Source organism: Hibiscus syriacus, unplaced genomic scaffold (genome assembly GCF_006381635.1).
Source record: "Hibiscus syriacus cultivar Baekdansim isolate YM2019G1 unplaced genomic scaffold, ASM638163v2 tig00004159_pilon, whole genome shotgun sequence".
Classification (NCBI taxonomy): domain Eukaryota; kingdom Viridiplantae; phylum Streptophyta; class Magnoliopsida; order Malvales; family Malvaceae; genus Hibiscus; species Hibiscus syriacus.
This window is the reverse complement of record NW_024062003.1, coordinates 90,327-103,854: the sequence shown is the minus strand read 5'-3', so window position 1 is coordinate 103,854 and position 13,528 is coordinate 90,327. Positions and strand designations below refer to the sequence as shown.

General features: G+C 33.5%; 1 non-coding gene and 1 pseudogene across 1 annotated transcript; both read left to right on the top strand.

The window, feature by feature from the left end:
• Positions 1–71: 71 nt before the first annotated feature.
• Positions 72–153, top strand: TRNAS-GCU. Its single transcript has one exon. It is a non-coding gene; the product is annotated as a tRNA-Ser (tRNA).
• Positions 154–6,757: 6,604 nt separating this feature from the next.
• LOC120191772 lies at positions 6,758–10,342 on the top strand (annotated as a pseudogene).
• Positions 10,343–13,528: the final 3,186 nt, after the last annotated feature.

Here is a 13,528-nt window from a genome sequence, read left to right as displayed (position 1 = left end):
TGTTTCAATATTTTATTTGACGGCCAATAAAAGAGATTGATAAAGTTTTTATAGAACATGATTTTATTGACGACACTTTGGCCGAGTGGTTAAGGCGTGTGCCTGCTAAGTACATGGGGTTTCTCCGAGAGAGTTCGAATCTCTCAGGCGTCGTTGGATGCTTGCATCTCAAGGGAAATATTTTATAGAAAATATGAGATCAAGAAATATTTGAAATTGTTATGAAAGTTTAAGAGAATAATATTACCTTTAGTTAAACACTTTTTTTTATATATTCCACAAATGGATTAATATATATGTATTTATTTAAGATTTATTTTTTTACATAAAATATAATTATTATATTCAGGTCGGACATAAAATTTTATATTAGAATGCGAATTTCTAAAGTTTTAAGGGAGAGTGAATTTATATAATTCTATGAGGCGAGATTATCGATAAAAAATAAAAAGACATCTAAAATATATATTAATTTAATTTTTTTTAAGGAAGATTATTGTCTCTACTTAATCTCTTCGGTCTATCCTTGTTTGTTCTGGGTGTTTCCTTATCTTGTTTCACTCATGTTTCTGCATCAGATCGCTCTAAAATATTATTGTTTTAAGTTGAGATAACAGTTTCCACAAAATTTATGTGCTTTAACTTAGAATGTAATTATTTCATAAACAATTTTAATTTGACCAATTTTTTTTAACTTAACTTCAATAGATTATTTCAATTCAAATCGATATATATATATATATTTGAATTGAATTGAAAGTAGCTTAGACAATTAAACTATAGTACTAATAATTATGAAACTAGCTAACGGAGAGGTCCCTGGCTAAGATACTTCTCGGGTCTTCAGGTGGGGTGTTGTGGATTACCAACTATAAGCGATGCGGTGGAGCAGTCTTGGTTAATTTGTTGATAACTTGGTTCTCCTCGCGTAGAATCCGACAGATATCCGTTATCCATGCATGTTCCCTCAGACTTGTGATATTTTTAAAATTGAATTAGAATGTTAAAATTATAATTTATTAACTTAGCTAACTATTTCCACTCAACTAGATTAAATGTTCACCTCTAATAGTTATTTAAAACTTTGAGTTTTCGACCAATTGGGTCTCAACGTGTATAATTCTAGTTATATTTTTTTTGGATAAACTACACAAATGATCACTAATGTTTGAGTAAGTTCTTATTTTCCCACTAAAATTTCAAAAGTAATAAATTGGTCATTAATATTATCAATTTATAACAAATCAGTCACTCATTATTAATAATAGTTACTGTAGTAACAAAATGCTATTGACCTTTTTGACATCATTTGACCATGCTCATTGCTTAAAATTCACATTTTATCTTCCATCTTTGTTCTCTCCATGCCTCTCTTACTTCTATATCTAATATCAATGTGCACGTTAATGATGTTTGAGTAAGGATGCACTCTCCATGCTTCTCCCTTCTTTCAATCTAAATAGAACCATACAAGGTGTTGACCTAACACCTCATTTCCGGCCAATTTTGCTTCTCTCCTGAATTAAGTTAAAAAACATGCTTTAAATGTGGTTGAGAATCGAGAAACATGGTTACATTAATGACATTGTAGTCAGGGTTCAAGTTGCTTTGAGTATCAGCTCCATGCAATTGGAGGAAACATCAACCAATGCAGCAGTAACCACAGCTATTCCCATTTCATTTGTTTGTCTTTTCATTGGTTTCATTGCTTCTCCCCTCCATCACGTTTTCCTTCTCTTCTTGATACTTATCTGCAAACCATATATGGTGTAGGAATCCATAGTTGCTCCTATCCGCTAGCTTTTGTACGAGAACAGGTTCGATTTTTTATCATGCAAAAAAGAGTTGCAAATTCACATGTGGTGTGGGGGCAACCACCTTTACTTTTTGGGGATAACCCCATAGATTCCCGAGAGAAGCAAGCTAAAAGAGGATAAAATTAAAATGTCATCAACATATATAAAAAAATGTTTAAAACTTAAATACGATTATAATTTGAGAAACAAAAACGGTAGGACATAAAGAAGGGTAGTTGAAGTTAGCTTTTGTTTTTCGTTAAGGAAAGAAAGTAATTCACATTTATCTTGTAAGAGGTTTTGAGAAAAAATTGGATGATTTCTCTAATCGCATGGAGTTGATACTCAAAGTAACTCGAACCCAGATTACAATGCCATTAATGTAACTCTTTCTCGATTCTCAACCAAATTTCAAGTATTTTTTATTTTTACTTGATTCAGGAAGAATGTAGCAAAATTGGCTGAAAATGAAGTGTTAAAACCAACACCTTTCATGGTTCTATTTACATTGGAAGAAGGGAAAAGCATGGAGAGTGCATCCTTACTCAAACGTCATTAACGTGAAGGTGTAAACATATCTTCAATTAGTTTAGTGATGTAAGAAGTGAGTGCAACCATTCATACAGTGATTTTAGAGAGATAAATAAGAGAGACGTGGCGAGAATAAAGATGGAAGAGAAAATGTGACTTTTGAGCAATGAGCATGGTTAAATGATGCCAAAAAAAATAAACTAACACGCCGCATCAGCATTTTCTTACTACAATAACGATTACTAATGACGAGGGACCGATTTGTTATAAAACAGTAATATTAATGATTAATTTGTTACTTTTAAAAACTCAGTGGAAAAAAACGAAAAATTACTCAAATATTAGTAACTATTTATGTAGTTTAACCTTTTTTGTAATTGCTCATACTCAACTAATTATATTTGTACCTGTATCTCCTAAAAAAATAGATAATTTATAATTTTGGTTTATGTACTATATTCAAATTTAATATTTAGTTGATACAATTTAATTTAGAACAATAAAGTTTTCTTATTTGTACAATATCATTAATTAGTCTATCACTAATTATTTTAACTAGAATAATAGTGTTAACTTTTCTTTAAACACAATTAAAAATACAATTAGCGCAAAAAGTTAGAAGAGTATATTTTTTTGAATAATTTAAGGTGATTATAAGGTAATATAATTAATATTTTTTTAAATTTATTAACCACGTGTAAAAACTCTATAGACACAACTGCTCGAACTCATGATCTCTAAAAAAAACATCATTTTCTTTTATTATTTAATCCAATTGATAAGTTTAGAAAAGTGTGTTCTTAGGGGGAATCATATAAATATTTTAATAAGAGTAGTTAATGAATATTATATCAAATATATACAAACATTTTTAGTGGCTATGGATACGAGTAAGTGGGAGTAGCTATTCATAGACTTGTAGTTATTGCATTAATGATGCCTTAATAACATTTGTAGTGGACACTTGATCGTATTTTTTTAATCTATTGGTGATTTAATTTTGTAATTTCAATTCTTTCTAAATTTTAGTATAACTTCTTGAAAAAATCGTACACTGACATAAAATCTTACGTTGTTCTTGATCAACACTGAATTTACCACGTAAATTCCTCTTATCGCCTTAATAACAACTTTTAATTTCATTTAGACAAATATAAGGGGTGAACAGGATTTTCCATTTTTTTAATATTTAGAGTCTAATTCAAATTCCTTTGAGAATTTGAATCTTGTTGGCGAATGAACGTCAATTAATAAGAGAATTATTTATTTTGGTTGAGAGAGATTTGCAAATATTAGTAAGCCACGAATATAATATAGATATAGAATGGTGTCGGAATTAAATATCAAAAGATTTTTTTATTCGATTTAATGTATATATGTTTTTTATTTAATATTTTTGGGTAGAGTACACAAATTATCCCTCAACTGTACGACACCGTCTTGTTGAGTCTCTGACTATTATAAGTTACAAAATAGTCATTTAGGAACAATCGTTCCTATAAGTTATATGTTCGAGAACCAATCACTGGAAAGATGATTGAACGTTCGTTATTACTTTGTAATCACTTTAGCTTAATAAAAAATAATAAAATGACTTAAGTGACTTATACCAATAGATTGAGAATATATTTATAATAAAACTATAAATTGATTTTAGTGATTAAATAGAGTGTTGTTTTTTAGAAGTTATGAGTTCGAGCCGTTGATTTTGCAGTTATGTGTAGGTTACCCATAGTTAAAAAAAAACTCAACATATATTATCTTATAATTATCTTAGATATTCTGGTTTCATGTCCTAGGTTCGAACCACGTTGGCTGGGAATCCTGAAAAAAAGCAGGGGGACAGAGTGGTGGGTTCTTTGAGCCCCTCCGGAGGTTGCCTTGTAGGGTCGGGTTCTTTAACCTGACCTTGGGAGGTCATACGTTATCAAAAAAAAAATTATCTTAGATATTAAAAAGAGAGAGAGAGAATCTAATTAGAATATTTTGAACTTTGAGATTTAATATAAAATAATAGCATAATTTAGAGATGTTTGGTGCAATTATTTTTTAATCACTAAAGTGAATTGGTTTGTGCAGTGATTAAGTGATTTAATCCACTAGATCTGTAGTTAATTGATTCGCATTGGGTCCAAAATTCAAAGGTATTGCTAAGAAACAGCCTTTAAAGCAACCCATAATTTTAATTGGAGTCAATCAGAATAGATAAAATTATGAGATATTATTTAGAGATAGTCCAAATAAATTTCTAGAAGTTTGAGGAGTAGAGTGTACATTTATAGAAGTTTGCATAGGGTTGATAGGTTGTTTGGTTTTGTTTAGATGAAACGGTGTCTAGATTTTTACTCTCTCCCGTCTAATCTTGAGAAAGATTATTTTTAAAATATTTTATTAATTAGAATAAAATAATTATAATATAGTATATATTTACAATTTTTTTAATTCTTAATAATATACACATCATGTATCCGTGAACTCAAGTTTTTTAAAAAGTATAATATTTTTTATTATTAATATCATCTAACGAACTCTGATTTAGAGGTGATATTTGTGGTAGACAATAGTGGAGTGTTCATGTGGGGCATGGGTTTAAGGTGAATAAAGGGAAGTGAAAATGTGTGAGAGATTGTAGAAGAGGTGATTAGCGAGTTGAACAGGTTAATTAAGTGAGTTGGGGAGTTGAATGAGTTTGAACTCGATTTTAAGTTTTAGGGAAGAATGAGTTTGGTAAACTAGGTACAATTGGATTGGATTTGATCAGATTTTAAGTTCGGACAAATCTAGTATTTAAAATTGTTAAAGAAGATAAGATTTAATCGAAAATATAATAAGTTGATCCATCGATACATAGAGAATTGTTAGTGTTGATGACTTAAAATTTATATATAATGAGTACTTATAGAGGGAAATATAAAAATGAAACTTTTTAAATAAAGAGATAAAAATAAAATTATTTTTTAACTCTAAAATTATAAAACGATAATCATAGAACAACTGTTGATGATAATTGATAAGAATTTTGATATTAATACTTATTTTAAGGATAACAAATATCAACATTTCATTATTTATTATTGTTTGATGTAGTTGTGATACTTTTCCAAAAGAAATTAAAACAAATAAAATTAAATTAATAAAATATCAATTTGACACGAATCAAGTGGTCATTGTAATTTAAAAAATTTTATATTACTTTTAAAGTTTCGAATTTGAATATCATATGTATAAAAAGTATGAACCTTCATTGTTAAAAAGGTTGAAATTCTTCGAGCCACAATTTGTCAATTTTTTTTATCGATTTGGGTTTAATGCACATTCTTAGCTCAGGGTAATACTATTGCCATTAGGTCATTTAATCCCCTGCCCTCCCCACTCTCTCATTGCTTTCCGCAACAGCGCGTTCACTCGGAGAGATCAGAAATAAAAAGGGGAAGATTCTCTTAAATCACTCAATTATTAATAAGATTATAAATAAACAATTAAATTATAAAAAAGTATTCAATTAATCAATTGATACAAACAATTCACTCTATCATTAAAAAAAACACTAAAATTTTCAATTACAATCAAATCATTCTATAGTAAACATAATCAAATACTTTATACGTTCATACTATAGTGGATTTAATCAAACATTTTGTACAATCATATCATTTGTTTTTCGAAACGAAAGTTTTGTATTATCAGAGAGAATATAAAATATTACAACTACATGAATCTCATTAAAAAATCCACTTAAATCTTAAATAAGGACAAATATTAATACAAAATAATTGACAAATAATAATTTATCATGTGTTTGTGGATCTTAACGAAGTCGCCAATTAGAAACATAGTCCATAAAATTTGTGTTTGAAAAAAATAATTATAACTAAAAACTTAATACTCATTATACATTTAGTAATTTAATTATTTATGGGTTAGGATCTACTTACATATAGTGTAAAAGTTTTATATCTTTTTAGGATCATTAGATAAGGGAAATCAAAGGCTGAGATTAAATCCTTTGATTTAAAACTCATATTTTTTTTTCAGTGAATATTTTCACATTTTTTACTGTTAATCTCAACCTTTGATTTTTTTCTCCTCCAACGATCTTAAAAAAAAGGTAAAACTAAAAAAATTTTACACTATGTAATTGGATCTTGCCCCATTATTTATTTATAACAATTAATTAAATAAATAATAAATATGGATTTTATAATTTAATGATTCATTTATAACCTTACTAATCATGAGATTTTATGAAATAATTTATTGAAATTAAAAACACCAGTTACTGTTAGAACTCACGAAGAAGAATTTGAAAAACGTGTGGACGGTGAGAAATCCATGCTACTACTCAAATACAATAGTTATTGAAGTTCAAACACTTGTGTTTCCTCTCTCTGTTGTCTATATATAAATAACTGATCATCCACAATTGAATTCTCAGAAAAGGGGGGGGGGAAGAATTCATCAGCCAAAAAAAAAACCCAGATTTTTTTATAAGCAAAACAGAGGAAGAAACATGTGTTTTAGGCAGAGAAATTGGATAGAAAAATAATGGCAATGACAAAAGAAATGATTGGTTGTTCTTTGATCGAGAGATCATCGTTTGTTTCTTCGTCAAAACTGTTTCTAACATGTTCCGGCAATGCAAGACTGAGACAGAACCGGCTCCTGCAGGTGAAGCCTGTCTCGGTTCCGTCGAGGAAGGTTTCCCCTGTCGTGGCTGCCATTAGTGAAGATTTAATAAAGGCGCCGCTTAATCAAAAGGAGAAGTCTGTTAAATTCAAGGTGAGAGCTGCCGTCACTATCAGGAACAAGAACAAGGAAGATTTCAAAGAGACTTTGGTTAAGCTTTTCGATGCTTTTACCGACATGTTCGGAAGGAATGTCGTTTTGGAACTCATTAGCAATGAACAAGATCCCAGTAAGTCCTAAAAAAATTCTTTATTGCTGTTTTTTGAATTCTGGGTTTTATTAATTTTCCAGCCTTACAAAATCTGGGTTCTTTTGTTTGTTTGATTGATTTTCAGAAACCAAGGGTCCAAAGAAAATCAGTGAAGCAGTATTGAAGGATTGGTCCAAGAAAGCAAACGTTAAAACCGAAAGAGCTTATTACACGGCGGAGTTCACGGTGGAATCGGATTTCGGGATTCCAGGAGCTATAACGGTTACAAACAAACACCAACAGGAGTTTTTGCTGGAAAGTATTACCACTGAAGGATTTGCATGTGGCCCTCTGCATTTTCCTTGCAATTCCTGGGTTCAATCCACCAAAAATTTATCGGGAAAACGGATTTTCTTCTCTAATCAGGTTTGTTTCATTGAAAATTTTCAAGTCTCTGTTCTTTTTGGTCTCTTCAAAAGGTCAAAACTTTTTATTCAAAGTGTTTGAATATTTCATCAAAATGACTGAGTTGAACCAGTCAGAGCTGGTTGAACCATGACTCTTTCTTATATGATTTCTGATAATTGAATCGTCCTTTTCGTTTGAGCAGCCTTATTTACCCAACGACACACCGAAAGGTCTAATAGCATTAAGAGAAAATGAGCTAAGGGATCTTAGGGGAGATGGCAGAGGTGTTAGAAAACTCTCGGACAGGGTTTACGACTACGATGTATACAATGATTTGGGAAATCCGGACAGGGGCATCGATTTCGCCAGGCCGACGCTCGGTGTCAACGAAATTCCGTACCCGAGACGGTGTCGCACTGGTCGTCTTCCTTCCGAAACAGGTGAATATATAAGTACATATATATGGTTACTGTTTTTACATATTGTAATGGAATGCTGAGCTCTTAATTCTTGTTTGTAAATTGACAGACATGCAAGCGGAGAGCAGAGTTGAGAAGCCGTTGCCTATGTACGTTCCGAGAGACGAACAATTTGAGGAGTCGTAGCGAAATGCTTTCTCTGCCGGTAGGCTTAGAGCGGTGCTTCACAACTTGTTGCCACAGTTGAAAGCCAGCATTTCGGTTCATAACCGTGACATAAACTCGTTCGCCGACATCGATGACCTTTACAAGGAAGGGCTCCTCAATTTAAGTTTACATTAAGAAACTGTGAAGAAGTTGCCGAAAATGGTCACCAAGTTACAAGATTCTAGCGAAGGACTCCTCAAATAAGAAACCCCAAAAGTTGTTTCCAGTAAGTACAATATATGCACATTCTATATGTGGGATCAGAATTTTTTTTAAAGGTTACTTTGCCGAAAGCTAACATGTTATGTCCACACATGCAGAGGACAAGTTTGCCTGGTTTTGAGACGACGAATTCGGCCGGCAAGCATTGGCAGGTGTCAATCCTGTCAACATCGAGCGACTTACATCTTTTCCACCGGTAAGCAAGCTCGACCCCGAGATCTATGGTCCCCAGAAATCTGCACTCAAAGAAGAGCACATTGTTGGACAGCTTAATGGTATGACAGTTCAACAGGTAAATCTTATACTAAATTTATCTATATATAGCTTTCTTATTTTACCATATAAAGATGTTGATTTTTATTGTGTTTGGTATACTTGAACTCAGGCTTTGGATGAAAAAAAGTTGTTTATAGTGGATTATCATGACATTTATCTACCGTTTCTTGATCGGATTAATGCTCTTGATGGCCGGAAATCATATGCTACTCGTACCATATTTTTCTTAACTCCGACCGGGAGTCTCAAGCCGATCGCCATCGAACTAAGCCTTCCATACACCACACCGCAGTCCCGAGCCAAGCGTGTCGTCACACCTCCCGTTGATGCAACCACAAATTGGATTTGGCAACTTGCGAAGGCTCACGTTTGCTCCAACGATGCCGGGGTTCACCAATTGGTTAACCACTGGTTACGAACACATGCATGCATGGAGCCCTTTATATTGTCTGCACATAGGCAAATGAGCGCAATGCACCCTATCTTTAAGCTTTTGGATCCACACATGAGATATACACTAGAGATCAATGCTTTAGCTCGCCAAAACTTGATCAATGCCGATGGAATTATCGAGAATTGTTTCACTCCCGGTCGCTACTGCATGGAGATGAGTGCTGCGGCTTATCGGAGCCACTGGCGCTTCGACCTGGAAAACCTACCAGCCGATCTTATGCGAAGGTAAATACCGAACTTTGAGATGGAAACAAAACCAATAATGGAACTTCAATAGGATATATATTAGAACATAAGGACAAGTTTTACTTTCTTCACATGGAAGTTAGGTTTTGTTACTTTTGACAAACTAAAGAATTGTCCTTTCATTATACAGGGGAATTGCGGTTCCTGACCCAACACAACTCCATGGTCTAAAGCTCCTGATTGAAGACTACCCTTACGCCACGGACGGGCTACTAATATGGAACGCTCTCGAGAATTGGGTTTGAACCTATGTGAACCATTACTACCCAAACTCAAGCTTGATTTGCAGTGACAGAGAGCTACAGAACTGGTACCATGAGTCCATCCATGTAGGCCATGCCGATCTCAGCGATGAGTCGTGGTGGCCCTCTTTGAAAACCCCGGATGATCTTGTATCCATCCTCACCACCCTCATTTGGCTCGCATCAGCCCAACATGCTGCACTTAATTTCGGACAGTACCCTTATGGTGGCTACGTGCCTAACCGTCCACCTCTAATGCGGAGACTAATACCCGATGAAAACGACCCCGAGTATGCTAATTTCCTCTCCGATCCACAAAAATATTTCCTTTTAGCATTGCCAAGTTTATTACAGGCTACAAAGTTTATGGCCGTTGTTGACAACTTGTCCACACACTCGCCAGACGAGGAGTACTTAGGGGAACGACAACATCCATCGATTTGGTCCGGTGATGCTGAGATCATCGAGGCCTTTTACAGGTTCTCGGCTGAGATCAGACAAATAGAGAAGAAGATCGAGAAAAGGAATGCCGACCCTAACCTCAAGAACCGGTGCGGAGCAGGGGTGTTACCTTATGAGCTTCTCGATCCTAGCTCGGACCCAGGGGTAACATGCAGGGGAGTTCCTAACAGTGTTTCAATTTGATCTAAATTTGGAACTCATGGTACCCATGTTCATTTATTCTTAATTATTATTGTGCAATTAAATTAAGGTTATAATTACTTCCATAAAACGATTAATAAGTTTTACAAATTTCGAATATGAACTGTCGGAACCGTCTTTCGGTTAGGCCCAAAATTGGGCTTCGACTTGGATTAAATGGTTAGAGTCGCCACCGATCATTTATTTCAAAACCAAATAGGTAGATCGGATACCTTATTTCGTACCTGATCTGCGTCTTACCAGTGATGTGTCGGATTCGGGAGTCGATTACAGTCAAGGAAGGGTTAGCACCATTGAACTGCCCTTTCGGTACTGTGTAATTTCCAGTTATCTTAATTTAAGAAAATGACAACTTTAAATAAAAAAGTAAAATAACGAGCTAAATTACTTACCTTTGACGAATTTGAAATTGTACCCTAAAAAAAGAATGTTAGATTTAATTAAACAAATATAAATGAAAAATAAGGATAAAGAAAAATAGAAATGAAATAAAAATAATAATAAAAAGAATAAAAGGGAAGATAATAGTAAATATATAATAAGAGACTAAACATGAAAATATAAACAAAAGGTAAAATATACATATACATATATACAAATGTTAAAATAAAAGAAATATGTAAAATAATAGCATATATTAAATAAAACAAATAAATAACAAAGGGTATGTACATAAATAATAATATCAAATAGTTAAATCTTAGGGAAAAATATTAATAATGGTAGAGAAACAAAATAATGAAAATAAAATATAATAATAATAAAAATAAAATGAAAAAAAGTAAAAAACAGAGAAATAAATAAATATATATATATATATATATATATATATATATATATATATATATATGATAACAGTGGGGTTAATTTGGAATAAGAGTAATAATAAGGGGCCAATTTGAAAAGGAATTGGGTTTTAAAACCGGATTTGGGATCAAAATAACATACATTAAAAATCGGAGGGACCAAAAGGGTGGTTTATCTTATTTACAGAAAAACACGCGGACCCCTACAAGGTGGGTCGGGCCGCGCGCAGGTCGTGGATCAGGCATGGGCGAGCTATAAAGCCCAATTTTTTTATTTCTCCTCATTTCTCTCCCTTCACAAACCGAGCAAGCCCCATTCCTTTAAACTTTATCTCAAATGTTCATCAACTAGATGAACAACGGCCGCGAATTCCAGAATTCGATCGCCCTGTCTCGTCGGCACCGCCGTCCACCGACGGTGGAAAGGAAAAAGTTTCAGTTTTTTAAAAAGATCTCCCTCCCCACGTTCCGAAAATCAAGGTGGTTTTTTCACAATCATCTCGGGGAGGGCTACATCTAAGATTGAAAGTCTCGACGCCCTCCCCCCTTGTCATCGACGGTTCAAAACAGAAAAGAGAAAAATAAAATAAAAATAAGAACCCACAAGCAAACGAAGATGGAAGCTGACTGAGGTAAAAATACCTTTTTATTTCTTTCGAATCGGTACAAATGATGCTTCGATTTCACTATTTTCCTTGTAATTTTTGTGTGTATTTCGTGAGTAATCTCGTGCCTAATCCTCGTGTAATCTTGTGTTATTCTTTTACACTTATTTATAGTAAAAATAGAGGTCCTATTTTTAGTCTATTTGAGTGTTTGATTCAATGTAAAACACTCGGCTAACATTGTTGTTGGTTGCCTTGAGCGAAACGGCCGGCGTTGGTGGCGTGTGGCCGTGAAATCCGAAGGTTGACCGAGGGGCTTGGTCGAGCAGCGTGAGCAGCGAGGACTCGTGAGGCGCCGCTTGGAATGCTAGCTGGAAACCCTATCTCCCGTGCATATTTAAGGTTTACTGGGTCACCTGTTCATGTTGTATACTGTTGGGCCATTGTAAACATTTGGTGGGCCTGAAACGTGTAACAAAACAAAAAATGCATATAATATATAATATAATATATATATATATATATATATATTATATAATATACACTTAATATGTCATACATATGTAACACATATATACTGTATAATATATAGTTATAAGAAAGGATGAAATCGTGTGTCAATAGTTGCCCCTCTTTGCCCATAGTCGTGTAACGGGGATAGGGCAAAGATTAAAAGACACATTTTTCGTCTAACATGAATATATCAAACACCATAAACATAGGGGTCAATCCCTATCGAATATCCTCTGTTGTATAGTTGAAATCCGATGCTGAGACTGATTTGTCAATTTGAACTGAATCCTAAAATGACTCCCTCGTCGTGAGGTTGAGTTGTGAATGGCTCCTTAGTTGCAGAGTCGGGTCCATCTTGAAATGGAATTGAAGTCGCAATTCAGAATCTGAATCGGAGTGTGGCTTCTCGTTACCAAATTGTAGTCAACTCCAGTCTTCTTCTCGGTTTAAAGACCTTGGTTTGAAAATTCGACTGGAAAATAATTCTTTGACTTCACCAAGTGGTTGATAGGTACTCAAGCTGAATGAGATCGAACTCGAGAGGTCTTCGTTGACGAATAGCTTTTCTCGACTTAAGCTATACTGCAACTGATATGCCTTTGAGCTGAACGTAACTGAACTCGAAGGTTTGGTGTTTCAAGAGAAACATTTTCAAAGGTTTCTTTCAAGAGAAACAATATCAAGACTTTTTTTTATGTTTCAAGAGAAACGATTTCAGAGGTTTTTTTGTGTTCTAAGAGAAAACGATTTCAAAGGTATTTGCTTCAAGAGAAATTATCTCAAGAGAGATAAAACTTTCAAAAGAAACTGTCTCAAGGGAGACGGAATTTGTTTAATGTAAAACATATTCAAAGATTTTGTTTCAAGAGAAACTGTCTCAAGGGAGATAAAATTTGTTTCAAGGGAAACTATCTCAAGAGAGACAAAATTCATTTCAAGGGAAATGTTTTCAATGTTTATGTTTCAAGAGAAAACTGTCTCAAGGGAGACAAAATTTGTTTCAAGGGAAACTATCTCAAGAGAGACAAAATTCATTTTAAGGGAAATGTTTTCAATGTTTATGTTTCAAGAGAAAACTGTCTCAATTATTTCAAGGGAAGTAAATTCAAAGATTTTGTGTTTCAAAAGAAACGTCTCAAGGGAGACAAAATTTTTCAAGAGAAACTGTCTCGAGAGAGACGAAATTTGTTTAAAGGAAAACAGATTAAAAGATTTTGTTTCAAGAGAAACTGTCTCAAGAGAGACAAAATTTGTTTTAAGAGAAA